We start from the raw sequence: 15008 nt of genomic DNA, 5'->3' as shown, positions 1-15008 counted from the left end.
AAGACTAAAATATCAACCGGCTTCATATACAACATGAAACCACCACCCAAAAATAGATCACGACAAGGTAGGTGTCCAACCCCCTGCTGCGTTTGAGCGCGTGAAAAAAAAAAAAGAACATCAAAATGATATTTAATAAAATATCAAAATGTCAAATCTGATGAGAGGAAATGAGCAAAATGGGGGAAAGGGTCTTGTGAGTCCTCTAGAGTCTAGACCATCATGACTGAATCAAACTCACGTGTTCCACTCCCAGGTTTCCCTTCTGATCTTCCAAAAGTGTCTGCTCAAATCTCCCCTTGGAGACTCACCATACATGGAGCCCAGAATAGGAGCTGGAGAGGGGGGGGGGGGGGGGGTGAGGAGAGAGAGAGAGAGAGATAGACAGAGACAGAGACAGGAGGCCAAGAGCACCCCTCTATTACTGATCACACCTTAACTTTAAAGTTATACTTTCATTCAAAATAAATAAATAATGTCGACATGTTTTTACTTTGCGACCCACACCCCAGAAATGCAATGGTGGTCATGCACCGAGGTTTGTGGTGCTGGCCATCCATTTTTGGGACAGTTACCCCTTTTTCCCCCTCAAAACGAAATCTCAGATCTGCCACTGCAGCGCCGTGGGGACTCGCTGAGGCTGTCGTCGTCCAGGAGGGTGAAGGAAGATATCCATCCCAACACTTGGATTCAATCCCCACTCCAAGGTGACATTCTTACAAAACATGGCACGTGATCACCTGCGACCGAGTGCAAGTCCAGAAGATGAGAGATTCGCGTTTCGTCTCCATCCAAAGTTCATCATGTCCTGCAATCTGTACATCAGTCTGCAGTTTTTACTCGGATCTACTCTTTAGAGCCTTGAACTTGGAGGGACTTGGAGGGACCAGGCGACTGAGATGCAGATCCTTCGGCACATACTTTTGCATTTGTTTACATATTTAGACCTTAAAATTAAATTAAAAAAACTGGTTCTCCGCCACTTTGGCCTGGATCTGGCAATTCTGAAGCCGAGGGTTAAAAATGGCTCTGAGCGATGGTTGAGTGATGTTGAAACAGCTGGTGAAACCACTCAGACACATCCATTAGGACAAGCTATTTTGGACGTACCGACATTCTTGCGCTTGGTTTGTGTGCTCGTGTGGGTTTGAGGTGGTGGCGGTGGGTGGTGGGAGTGGATTTCGCACCGGGAAGGAGAGGCAGTGGAGTTTAAATTCACCGCCTGACTATCTCCACTGGCACAACCACCTGCTTCACAAGGAACGAGCACCCAGCGCTCCCCGGGGGACACCACAAGTGAGCAGGTAACCCGTTTGACTAAATAACACACTTCTGCGTTGCGCTGTAATTGGTGTGTTCCACACTTTGACATTTAAAAGTTGGTCGACTGAAGATACAAATCACTTTGTGGGACCTTTTGTTGAGACTTTTGGCACAACAAAAGGTGTTGACACGCATGTAGCACTCTCCTACATGTGAGGCATGTTTCAAATTTTACCTGTTTGTGACCAACATTGTGTTTCACCTTCATTGGCAAATTGTCCGTACAGTTAGGTCGGCTTGATGTTTTCTTTGGACAGAAACGTCGCAAATATTTGCTCTTCCGCCCGTTGTCATCTCACTTGCCGCCATCTTGGTTTTCAGCACGTGTGCATTAAAGGACGAATCGCATCATTTTGGGTTTTCTGTTACCAACGGCAAAAAGACAAATATACATATTCTCTGGGTCGGCATTGGGACACCACCTGTGGCTTCTTTTTATTTCAACTTTTTCTGTATTTCTTTACATTATATATATATATACTGTATATATATATATATATATATATATATATATATATATATATATATATATATACATATATATATATATATATATATATATATATATATATATATATGCACTCAATGTTGTAATCAGAAACACATCATCCAGCTGAGAGTGTTGTATTCTTTATATGTAAACACTCAATATTGTAATCATAAACTCATCATCCAGCTGAGTGTTGTATTCTTTATATGTAAACACTCAATATTGTAATCATAAACTCATCATCCAGCTGAGAGTCTTGTATTCTTTATAGATATACACTCAATATTGTAATCAGAAACACATCATCCAGCTGAGAGTGTTGTATTTTTTTATATATAAACACTCAATATTGTAATCATAAACTCATCATCCAGCTGAGAGTGCTGTATTCTTTATATATAAACACTCAATATTGTAATCAGAAACTCATCATCCAGCTGAGTGTTGTATTCTTTATATATATACACTCAATATTGTAATCAGAAACACATCATCCAGCTGAGTGTTGTATTCTTTATATATATACACTCAATATTGTAATCATAAACTCATCATCCAGCTGAGAGTGTTGTATTCTTTATATATAAACACTCAATATTGTAATCATAAACTCATCATGCAGCTGAGAGTGTTGTATTCTTTATATATAAACACTCAATATTGTAATCAGAAACACATCATCCAGCTGAGAGTGTTGTATTCTTTATATATAAACACTCAATATTGTAATCATAAACTCATCATCCACCTGAGAGTGTTGTATTCTTTATATATAAACACTCAATATTGTAATCAGAAACACATCATCCAGCTGAGTGTTGTATTCTTTATATATAAACACTCAATATTGTAATCATAAACTCATCATGCAGCTGAGAGTGTTGTATTCTTTACATATATACACTCAATATTGTAATCATAATATCCCTGGTGTTGGGCTAGCGGCTAGGGTGTCAGCTTAGGATACCTAGGATCCTGGGTTCGTAAACCCGGTCGATCGCTGAATTAACGCCAGGGGGGTTGACTCAGCCTGTCATACCTTCCGAGGTCGGCTAATTGAGTACCAGTTCACTGGTAATTCCCTGCTTGTCGTTAAAGGCGGCAAAAAGGGTTGGCGTCAGGAAGGGCATCCGGCCGTAAAACATTGCTTCAAAAAGGGGACCGAAAAACAACAACTACCACGGTTCCCGAAAAAGGCCAACCCCTGCTTGCGGGGAAAAATGGCCTCTAAAGGTGTTTTTTTTATTGTAATCATAAACTCATCATCCAGCTGAGAGTGTTGTATTCTTTATATATAAACACTCAATATTGTAATCATAAACTCATCATCCAGCTGAGAGTGTTGTATTCTTTATATATAAACACTCAATATTGTAATCATAAACTCATCATCCAGCTGAGAGTGTTGTATTCTTTATATATATAAACACTCAATATTGTAATCAGAAACTCATCATCCAGCTGAGAGTGTTGTATTCTTTACATATATACACTCAATATTGTAATCATAAACTCATCATCCAGCTGAGAGTGTTGTATTCTTTATATATAAACACTCAATATTGTAATCAGTGTTACGTGGTCCTCCCGGTGACTACCTGGTCTCGGCGACCCCCGGACCGTGAGAGGAACTCCGCCAGAAAGATCTATTATTTATGCTCTTTCGTAATGCATAAATCTGAATTCCAATCAATAAGAAACCCCACACCAAGGATCCAGAATAATCAATGATATATTCCCCGAGCAATCAACAACCATCCACAATCAGCAATCAATATTACAAAGATGTAAACTCATCTATAATAACTCTAAGATGGCCATCTTATACATTCCCCACGTGAGCCCCACTCCCGACTCCCTCCATGGTCAATGTCTCTCTCAATGTCTCCGTACTCCGGTAGTTCGATCTCCGCACGTGGGCGGTTGAACGGACCCTTCCTGACGTGCTTTCTCCGGGCACGTCCCGTACCGGGAACAACGGCTGCAGCGCGCACCTCCTGGCCAAGCAAAGCGGGTACAGCAAAGCAGGCAAAGCAACACGCGGCTTGCCCAGCGCGCGCGGCCCAAGGTGCGACCCGTACGCGGCCTTGTTGACGGTGAGGCGAACTGTGCCAGCTGCTTGGTTCCGTGCACGAACCCACGGCGACTTGACGTGTCAAAGGGTAGTTACACGTCCCGGTAACTCCTCTCGCCAGACGGGCTTTTAAACGCCGATTCTGTTACGTTGCTCAATCGATACCGCTCGCGTCCGAGCTCGGCAAGGAAGAAGAAGAATCCTCGCTTCTCCAGGACCTCGTGTCTTTTCTTCTTCCGTTTCCGGTCTCCTTTTTCTCAGAAGGGCTCCTGACCATTTAATCACAACAACCTTTAATCGACTACACATTGATAAGCAAAGACCTGAATAGTAATTCACATACATTCACATAAATATGTAACAATCAGAAACTCATCAGGCAGCTGAGAGTGTTGTATTCTTTACATATATACACTCAATATTGTAATCATAAACTCATCATCCAGCTGAGAGCGCTGTATTCTTTATATATAAACACTCAATATTGTAATCATAAACTCATCATCCAGCTGAGAGTGTTGTATTCTTTATATATAAACACTCAATATTGTAATCATAAACTCATCATCCAGCTGATCATCTCATCACTCATCTCATCACTCATCTCATCACTCATCATCCAGCTGACCCATCATCCAGTGCTGTATTCTTTATATATATACACTCAATATTGTAATCATAAACTCATCATGCAGCTGAGAGTGTTGTATTCTTTATATATGTACACTCAATATTGTAATCATAAACTCATCATGCAGCTGAGAGTGTTGTATTCTTTATATATATACACTCAATATTGTAATCATAAACTCATCATGCAGCTGAGAGTGTTGTATTCTTTATATATACTAGGGCATGCCCGTACTATATCTATATCTAAAATTATATCCCCCCCCTCTATTTACATGAAATGGTTTGGTCCAAAGCGAACGGCTTGCGAGTGGTGACAATCCCCCCCTCTATTTACATGCAATGGTTTGGTCCAAAGCGAACGGCTTCCGGAGTTTGGTAAAGAAATCGCCATCGCGTGCACAAACGCGCAGGAAAGCGAATGAATCGCAAATTCGTTTTTATTAGTTGTAAAACATAGTTTAACGCCAACATAGTTTGCAAACGTGAAATAAATGAATACGCTCTCAAATGTGCCATCCGAGGCAGAGTGTGCCCGCCACGTTCGGCACACGCGATCGTTCGCTGCTCTCTGATTGGTTGAATCGTTTTTTGGACATAGCTCGGTAAGTAATTGTCCGATTAATATGAAACCTTGAAAAGGCACATCCTCGGGTCCCCAGCAATATACCTGGCAAGTTAAAAGTATATCGGACCCGTGGTTGTCGAGAAACAGCGGTCACAGACAAACGTACAAACGTACAAACGTACAGACAGAGATTACTGGAATTATAGATAGATACACTCAATATTGTAATCATAAACTCATCATGCAGCTGAGAGTGTTGTATTCTTTATATATATATATATATACACTCAATATTGTAATCATAAACTCATCATCCAGCTGAGAGTGTTGTATTCTTTATATATATATATACACTCAATATTGTAATCGTAAACTCATCATCCAGCTGAGAGTGTTGCATCCGAGACATAGCTTGTGCCATCTTGCTCATTTATGGAGGAAAAATCTATTTCCATACTTGTGATGCGCTTTGAATTTATATCCGTATATGTGAACACAGTGTCATATCTGTGTATATGTGAACGCAGTGTCATATCTGTATACATGTGAACACAGTGTCATATCTGTGTACATGTGAACACAGTGTCATATCTGTGTATATATGAACGCAGTGTCATATCCGTGTGTATGTGAACACAGTGTCATATCCGTGTACATGTGAACACCATGGAGTATCCTTGTATATGTGAACACAGTGTCATATCTGTGTATATGTGAACGCAGTGTCATATCCGTGTACATGTGAGCATAGTGTCATATCCGTGTGTATGTGAACACAGTGTCATATCTGTGTATATGTGAACACAGTGTTGTATCCATGTATATGTGAACACAGTGTTGTATCTATGTATTTGTGAACACAGTGTTGTATCCATGTATTTGTGATCACAGTGTTGTATCCATGTATATGTGAACACAGTGTCATATCTGTGTATATGTGAACACAGTGTTGTATCCATGTATTTGTGAACACAGTGTTGTATCCATGTATATTTGAACACAGTGTTGTATCCATGTATTTGTGAACACAGTGTTGTATCTATGTATTTGTGAACACAGTGTTGTATCCATGTATTTGTGAACACAGTGTTGTATCCATGTATTTGTGAACACGGTGTTGTATCCATGTATTTGTGAACACAGTGGTGTATCCATGTATTTGTGAACACAGTGTTGTATCCATGTATTTGTGAACACAGTGTTGTATCCATGTATTTGTGAACACAGTGTTGTATCCATGTATTTGTGAACACAGTGTTGTATGCATATATTTGTGAACACAGTGTTGTATCCATGTATTTGTGAACACAGTGTTGTATCCATGTATTTGTGAACACAGTGTTGTATCCACTAGCATGACTTGGTGCGCTCTGCTCGCCTCACCACACGTCTGTTCAGAAGGATACGATAGGCATCTTTGACCATTTCGGTGCCTTTTGGATCTTCAGGGTCTTTTGGGTCTTCATGGTGTTTTGGGTCTTCAGGGCCATTTGGGTCTTTTGGATCCTCTGGGCCTTTATGGGTATTTTGGGTCTTTGGGGTGTTTTGGTTATTTGGGGGTCTTCAGGGTCTTTTGGGTCTTCAGGGGCTTTTGGGTCTTAAGGGTCTTTGGTTTCCTCCGGGTTTTTAAGGGTCTTTGGGTATTTTGGTTCTTTTTTTTTTTTTTTTTTTGTATACAAGATCGAGGCTCGTGAAAGAGCTAAAATTAATCACACAAAAAGACAAACCGACACACAAAACACAAAAAACAAGGGGAGCGGCAGACAAGATGGGGAGAGAGGGGGAAGGACACAAAAGAGAGGGGGAAGAGGGGGAAGGACACAAACACAACATTTGAGAGCAGGGACATCGGGAGGACTTGGGGGGAGGTGGGAGAGGAATAAAACATATGAACACTGCAAGGACTCTGGGGTGAATTACCGGGGGTAGAAAAGATCAAGGTTTTCGATGGGGGAAGATAAGAGATGGTGGTGAACAGCTGTTTTAAAGACCTGGAGGGAGGAGTGGGATTGAAGGGAGTGTGGGAGTTTGTTCCAGAGGCGGGAAAAAAGGGGAATGAAAGAGTGAAGGTGAGCAGAGAGCCTAGACTTTGGCAGTTTAACCATAAGAGGGTTGCAGGCAGATCTTGTGCGACCTGAAGGAATATTGGGGGGGACAGAGCACAGAGAGAGCTGGGGGAGCAAGGCCGGAGAGGAGTCGGTAGAAGACAGAAAGACCACCAACCTGCCTGCGGTGAGTGAGTGAAAGGCCCTCGGTGTTGACTACATCGCAGGAGATTCCAATGATTCTGAAAGCTTTGGCCTCAACAGCGTGAAGCCGAGCAAGGTGTGAGGCAGGAGCACCAGCCCAGAGGGGGGAACAGTATTCCATTGAGCTGCAGATGAAAGCCTTGTATGTGGTGAGGAGCTCAGGTGTGCCAAGGAAGGACTTCGCACGACGGAGGATGCCCAGTCGGCGACTGGCTTTGGAGGCCAGCTTGGAAATGTGGTTTTCCCAAGAAAGATCATGACAGATAGTGAGACCCAAAAGCTTGAGCGACAGAACTTCTTGGAGAGGATTGTTGAGAAAGTATATGGGAGGGTTGTCCAGTCGGTCCTTTCGGAGAGACATTGTAAGAGTGTGAGATTTGTCAGGATTGAAAGACATGTTCCACTTGTTTGTCCAGTCTGTGATTTTGTCCAGGTCTGCAGAGAGTGAGGAGGCTGCAGACTGCTGATCTGAGGGATGAGTTCGTGGGTATTTAAGGGTCTTTTGGGTCTAAAGGGTCTTTGAGGTCTTCAGGGTGTTTTGGGTCTTCAGGGGGTTCGGGGTGTTTTGGGTCTTCGGGGTGTTTATGGTCTTTGGGGTGTTTTGGGTCTTTGGGGTGTTTTGGGTCTTTGGGGTGTTTTGGGTCTTCGGGGTGTTTTGGGTCTTCGGGGTGTCATGGGTCTTCGGGGTGTCATGGGTCTTCGGGGTGTCATGGGTCTTCGGGGTGTCATGGGTCTTCGGGGTGTCATGGGTCTTTGGGGTGTCATGGGTCTTTGGGGTGTCATGGGTCTTCGGGGTGTCATGGGTCTTCGGGGTGTCATGGGTCTTCGGGGTGTTTTGGGTCGGCGGGTGTTTTGGGTCTTTGGGGGTGTTTTGGGTCTTTGGTGTATTTTGGGTCTTTGGGGTGGTTTGAGTCTTTTAGGGTCTTCAGGGTATTTTGGAATTAAAACTTTGGGGGAATTAAAGGGTCGTCAAAGGTCTGAGGGGTCTCAGCAGTCTTAACGTAATTAAGAGGACTAGGGCATGCCCGTACTATATATAAGCTAGGACGTGCCCGTACGTGGGTGCCCGTTCCTTGCCAAAAAAAAAAAAAAAAAAAAATTTGTGTAGGGGTGTGTGTGTGTAAACATCCTAGGGCGTGCCCGTACGTGGGTGCAAAAAATCATGCGTGCAAACAACAACAAAAAAAAACTTTGAAACCACGTGGCAGTAACGACCACAGAACCCCCCCCCCTCTATTTACATGAATGGTTTGGTCCATTCGCAACGACCACAGAACCCCCCCCTCTATTTACATGCAATGGTTTGGTCCATTCGCAACGCCAAAGCGAACGGCGAACGGCTAAATCGCCATAGCTCGGTAAGTACTTGTCCGATTAATTTCAAACCTTGAAAAGGCACATCCTCGGGTCCCCAGCAATATACCTGGCAAGTTTCAAGTATATCGGACCGGTAGTTGTCGAGAAATCGTTGTCGCATACATACACACACACATACACACAGAGATTACTGGAATTATAGATAGATTAATTAAGAGGGTGTAATTTAATTGAAGAAGAAGACGTTTTCGTCGCATATAAACATGGCGACATAACGACATACACAACGACATAACCATATACGTTTGTTCTATTATGATAAGAAGAATTATAATAAGATGTATTTGTGAACACAGTGTTGTATCCGTGTATATGTGAACATAGGGTCGTATGAGTGTATATGTGAACATAGGGTCGTATGAGTGTATATGTGAACATAGGGTCGTATGAGTGTATATGTGAACATAGGGTCGTATGAGTGTATATGTGAACATAGGGTCGTATGAGTGTATATGTGAACATGTAGCTTTATTCTGCCAAAAGCTCAGATAAAGTTTGAACTACTCTTGTATGAGTACATCCTTCCAACAGACAAAGAAGAAATCTTTGGACCGTTTATCCAATTTTGTAGGATGGGAATTCCAGAAGCATTACTCTTGATTTATCGGTTTTATGAGTTGTGAATTATGTTCGTGCAAACTTTCTGTAAATGGGATCACATTTGCAATCATATTGCACCTTGTGTCCTTGGGCTCGCACGTCACAAGGATTCGTCACAATCCAGTATAATGTTTCTCCAATACAAAATGGAGTTTTCTTGCTTAACTGTAATACCTGGGATTTTTCAATCATTATCTGAAAAGGAATACGAATCTGGCGTCATTCCCTCCGATAACCAATTTGTCCACACCCTTCCTGCCTCCAACATTATTTTCCCAACAAACTCGACATTACCATGTCACCATGTCACTGTACCCACCGTACCCAGTTGCTCCTGGACTCCATGTCCTTTCCTCCTGACAAGGTGGAAAAGTTTCTGTCAACCCTCGACTCTGATTCTGCAACTGGACCTGACGGCATCAACCCACGGGTCTTAAAATCCTGTTCTTCCGCTCTTTCACTCCCTCTCTCTGTTCTCTTCACCCTCTCTTTTGCTCAAGGTCAACTGCCATCTGCTTGGAAATCTGCCAACATCATCGCTTTCCACAAAAAACGTGCAAAAACAGATCCTACCAACTACAGACCAATCAGCCTTCTCCCAATTATCAGCAAAGTCATGGAATCCATCATTGCTTCGGATATGAAATCTTTCCTCTTCTCCAATGGCTTGATCTCTGATCATCAATTTGGTTTCAGACCAGGTCACTCTTCTCTGGAGATGCTGCTTCTGCTGTCTCAATAATGGATGGAGGTCCTCAATGCCAAACAGGAAATTAGAGCTGTCTCCCTCGACATATCACGTGCCTTCGATACGGTCTGGCACCCCGCTCTGCTCACCAAACTCTCCTCCTTTGGTATCCATGGAAATCTCCACGCATGGCTGGCGGACTTCCTCTCTCGTCGTAGTCAACGTGTGGCCCTGAATGGATTTCTCTCATCTCCTCTTCCTGTTCAGGCTGGAGTTCCCCAAGGCAGTGTTCTGGGCCCTGTGCTTTTTCTGGTCTTCATCAATGATCTCTCTGACTCTCTTGAAAATCCTCTCTATCTCTTTGCTGATGACTCCACTCTCTGCCGCTCCATTCCTCATCCCTCAGATCGGCAGTCTGCAGCCTCCTCACTCTCTGCAGACCTGGACAAAATCACAGACTGGGCAAACAAGTGGAACATGTTTTTCAATCCTGACAAATCTCACGCTCTTACGATGTCTCTCCGAAAAGACCGACTGGACAACCCTCCCATCTACTTTCTGAATAATCCTCTCCAAGAAGTTCTGTCGCTCAAGCTTTTGGGTCTCACTATCTGCCATGATCTTTCCTGGGAAAACCACATTTCCAAGCTGGCCTCCAAAGCCAGTCGCCGACTGGGCATCCTCCGTCGTGCGAAGTCCTTCCTTGGCACACCTGAGCTCCTCACCACATACAAGGCTTTCATCCGCAGCTCAATGGAATACTGCTCTCCCCTCTGGGCTGGTGCTCCAGCCTCACACCTAGCTCGTCTTCACGCTGTTGAAACCAAAGCGTTCAGAATCATTGGAATCTCCCGCGATGACGCTATCTCCGAGGGCCTTTCACTTACTCACCGCAGGCAGGTTGGTGGTCTTTCCGTCTTCTACCGACTCCTCTCCGGCCTTGCCCCCCCAGCTCTCTCTGGGCTCTGTCCCCCAAATATTCCTGCAGGTCGCACAAGATCTGCCTGCAACCCTCTGATGGTTAAACTGCCAAAATCAAGACTCTCTGCTCACCTTCACTGCTTCATTCCTCTTTTCTCCCACCTCTGGAACAAACTCCCTCACTCTCTTCAATCCCACTCCTCCCTCCAGGTCTTTAAAACGGCTGTTCACCACCATCTCTTATCTTCCCCAATCCAAAACCTTGATCTTTTCTACCCCCGCTAATGTCACCCCAAATCCACTTTTTTGAGGTGACTTTTGCCTTCTTTCCTGGAAGTCCTTGGTGTCCTTGCGTTTTATACCTATCCTGCCTCCCCCCAGGCCCTCTGCCTCCCACACATCTCCCGATGTCCCTGCCCTCAAATGTTGTGTTTGTGTGCTTCCTCCCCTTCTCTCCCCATCTTGTCGACCGCTCCCATTTTTATATACTTTGTTTACTTGTTTGTTTGATTTGTTTGTTTGATAAATGTTAGCTCTTTCACGAGCCTCGACTCTGCATACAAAAAAATAAAAACAAATAAAATAAAATTGGGTATTAAGCACAATTTGAGGAATTCATTACTCCCGCTAGGCGCTAGGGAGTATTGCATTCGATTGTGTGTGTGTGTGTGTGTGTGTGTGTGTGTGTGTGTGTGTGTGTGTGTGTGTGTGTGTGTGTGTGTGTGTGTGTGTGTGTGTGTGCGCGTGTGTGTTCGTGTGCAAGATATCTGGAAAAGTTCTGATCGGATTTGGATGAAAGTTGGTGGGATGATTGCACTTGGGATAAGGAAGAATTGATTAGTTTTTGGTGAAGCTCAGGAAATTATTCCGGATCCAGGAAGTTTTTTGGGGAATTTTTTTTCTGTTTTCCTTTAAAAAACAATTTTCTTTGCAATAATTGGACCAATTGAGAGCAAATTTTTACCATAGGAGGGACTCGTTCTGCAGAATATTTTAATGGTAATTATGACGCCACAGGTTACGTGGTTCGGCCGCCATATTGTTTTTCGTGAAAACACGAAAACCCCTTTTTCTCTGCAACGGCTGAACAGATAGAGGCCAATCTTTTCAGGCAGAATCGCATACCTATGACGAACAAAAAAAGTCAGCGAACATGACGTCATGCATCACATGGTTTCAGAGTTATGACGTTTTTATGCACAAACATTTAAAACCTAGCTCCTCCCTCATTTTTGATCCAATCGAGGGGAAACTTCACAAATCTGTTCAGCATATCAGTCTACTAAAATTCCCTTATGGAATTTGCGATAGGTCACGTGGTTTGGCAGATATCGTTCATTAAACGCAAATAATAAAAACATTTATATCTCTTGAACCACTTCATTGATCGACGTGAAACTTCATACTGTAGTAGAAGTCATGAAGAGTAACAAGTGTGCAAAATTTGAAGATGATCGGATGTACGGTCTGGAAGCTGGAAGTTGTTATTGAGTGAAGAAGAAGTCTTCGACTGTGGACGATTAATTATTTATCACATGCACAGACTTGCAGGCTCGTTTGACACAATCTCCCGGATTAATTTGAACCTCAAATAAAATTATAATTCCAGATTTGTCAATGGCTGAGGTATATTAACAAACGAATAAAACAGATTTGGCAAAATTCGAACTTTTTTTTAAAAAGATCGCATATTCACCCAGGGTTGTGAGATGCTGAAGAAGAAGAAACCTCGTATGGGCTCCCAGACCAAATAAATAATTCTGGTTCTGGCTCTGCGATTTTCAGGTTTATTACTCCCGCCAGGGAGTAACGCATTCGATCGTGTCCGTCCGTGTGTGTGTGTGTTCGTATATTCATGTGTTTGTGAACAAGATATCTGGAAAAGTTCTGAACGGATTAGGATGAAAGTTGGTGGGATGATTGCCCTTGGGATAAGGAAGAATCGATTAGTTTTTGGTGAAGCTCAGGATATTATTCCGGATCCAGGAATTTTTTTGGGAAAGATTTTTTCTGTTTTACTGCATTAAAGCTTTTATTCTTATTCTTAAATGATGTTTTTCTCCTCAAATTCCGAGATATATCAAAATTAATTCTCTGACAGTTAGGGCTTACTTTCTTTTTCATTTATTGTTTTGGGGAGAGGGGATGTTAAACAAAACGTATTATTCCAACTAAACCCACGGCGGGAGTATGCGCTCTACTGAGTGGCGTTCTCGTCGAACAATGTTCCAGTTGCTTTTCTATTCATGTCTCTAGTTGGGATATTTTGACACGTTCCAAAGTTGGTGCTGTCTCCCTTACATCCGGCATGGAATTGTTCAATCAGTGGCAACGTGATAATACGCGGGGTAATGCGAGAAGGTGTAAAAAGTGCTCGGTATGACGTGTCGCCTGGGAATGTTTTTGACCCGAGTCTTTCACGAACCGACTGCCCAGGCCTGACGTCCTTACGATGGTGGCGCACACATTGATGTCTGGCCCTGCATGTGAAACACCAGGATGATAGTTTATAGCTTGGATTGTTTATAGGTTGGGCTGGGTTGTTTATAGGTTTATAGGTTGTTTATAGATAGTTTATAGGTTGTTTATAGGTTTATAGGTTGGGTTGTTTTTAGATAGTTTATAGGTTGGTTTATAGTTTATAGCTTGGATTGTTTATAGGTTGGGTTGGATTGTTTATAGGTTGGGTTGGGTTGTTTATAGGTTGGTTTGTAGTTTAGAGGTTGTTTATAGTTTATAGGTTGTTTATAGGTTTATAGGTTGGTTGATAGTTTATAGGTTGTTTATAGATAGTTTATAGGTTGGTTTATAGTTTATCGCTTGGATTGTTTATAGGTTGGGTTGGATTGTTTATCGGTTGGGTTGGATTGTTTATAGGTTTATAGGTTGGTTTTGTAGCTTATAGGTTGTTTATAGGTTTATATGTTGGTTTATAGTTTATAGGTTGTTTATAGGTGTATAGGTTGGTTTATAGTTTATAGCTTGGATTGTTTATAGGTTGGGTTGGGTTGTTTTTAGGTTGTTTATAAGTTGGTTTATAGCTTGGTTTTATAGTTAAAAGGTTGGGATTCAAACCCTGGCTAGACAGCTCCGAGGCAAGTGTGCATGCGCCGTAATCAATCTCTCTAAAGGTCTACAGAACTCAGGTTTGATAAATCGACACTTGAACATTTTTTGTTTTTGTTTTGTTTTTTGGAACAGTCAAATCTTGTCGACTCCATTTTTTATGACCGAGTACTTTTATTACTTGCAAAATCGAAGATTTTTCAAGTATATTGGTCGGTTACGTTTGTTATTCTGTCTGTTTGTCACCGGCCTACAGGTCACAATTCGAAACCGATCGTCACGAAACTTCACCAAGTTGTAGAGGTCGTCACAATTGAGAAGCCTATTGATTTTGAGGTCAAAGGTCATCTGGAGGTCAAATTTCTAAAATCGCCATTTTTTATCCAATTGACTTGAAAATTGAACAGAATTGGAAATTGAGTCATTAATTTGGGAAACCACCTATTTTGAGATCAGCATAGGTCAAAAGGTCAACATAGGCCAAAGGTCAGCAACCATTTCAAATTTCTACAATCCTCAATTTTCATCTGATTGACTTGAAATTTGAATAGGATTTTCATATCAGCGAACTGAATTCAACCACCAACTATTTTTGAGATCAGCATAGCTCAAAAGGTCAACATAGGCCAAAGGTCAACAACCATTTCAAATTTCTAAAATCCTCAATTTTCATCCGATTGACTTGAAATTTGAATGGGATTTTCATATCAGCCAACTGAATTCAACCACCAACTATTTTTGAGATCAACATCGGCCAAAAGGTCAACATAGGCCAGATTTCTAAAGCCTTCATCTCCTGGAAAGCAAATCCAACGGAAGGAAATCTCATTTCCTTCCACAAAGCCCGAAACAAGTGTGTGTCCACCCTCAGGAGAGCCAGGAAACAATACCTCTCCGTTCTCAAGACCGAACTCTCTTATCTGTCTCCCTCTTCCAAATCCTGGTGGCGTCTGGTCAAATCTGTTTCTGGTGTTTGTTCCCCCTCCATCCCCTCGCTCACCTCAAACGGCTACACGGCTGAC

At 42.4% G+C, this 15008-nt stretch overlaps 1 protein-coding gene across 1 annotated transcript in view; it reads left to right on the top strand.

Moving 5' to 3' along the window:
* Positions 1 to 612: 612 nt before the first annotated feature.
* The window catches only part of LOC137439831 (four and a half LIM domains protein 2), a 69637-nt gene continuing 55241 nt past the window's right edge, over positions 613 to 15008 (top strand). The window contains exon 1 of the mRNA XM_068135974.2: positions 613 to 1304. The gene's annotated coding sequence lies outside the window, so the exon portion shown is untranslated. The remainder of the gene's footprint in view (positions 1305 to 15008) is intronic.

The sequence above is a fragment of the Myxine glutinosa genome, chromosome 14 (genome assembly GCF_964187855.1).
Source record: "Myxine glutinosa chromosome 14, kmMyxGlut1.1, whole genome shotgun sequence".
Classification (NCBI taxonomy): Eukaryota; Metazoa; Chordata; class Myxini; order Myxiniformes; family Myxinidae; genus Myxine; species Myxine glutinosa.
The sequence above is the reverse complement of the archived record's forward strand: the minus strand, read 5'-3'. Positions and strand labels throughout refer to the sequence as shown.